The sequence below is a fragment of the Chinchilla lanigera genome, unplaced genomic scaffold, assembly GCF_000276665.1.
Source record: "Chinchilla lanigera isolate Chin_1 unplaced genomic scaffold, ChiLan1.0 scaffold00009, whole genome shotgun sequence".
In the NCBI taxonomy this organism is placed as follows: Eukaryota; Metazoa; Chordata; class Mammalia; order Rodentia; family Chinchillidae; genus Chinchilla; species Chinchilla lanigera.
The window spans coordinates 33,931,006-33,931,227 of record NW_004955410.1 but is presented as its reverse complement, the minus strand read 5'-3'; positions in this window follow the sequence as shown (position 1 = coordinate 33,931,227).

Genomic DNA, 222 nt, shown 5'->3' with positions numbered 1-222 from the left:
CCAGTTGGAGGTTGAAATGACCCACACCTGAGCCAGACACTAGCGAGACTGGGAGAATGATGAGGTCAATGCCACAGTTCTAAAATCTGGTGGGTCTTAGTTCAAAATGTCCCCTTAGCCTCTATAGGGAAGGAAACTAATCTCCTTTTATTCATGTTGGGTTCCTAGACCAGGGCCCCTTCAACAAAAGACTGACAATGGGAAAACATATAAATTTTTATA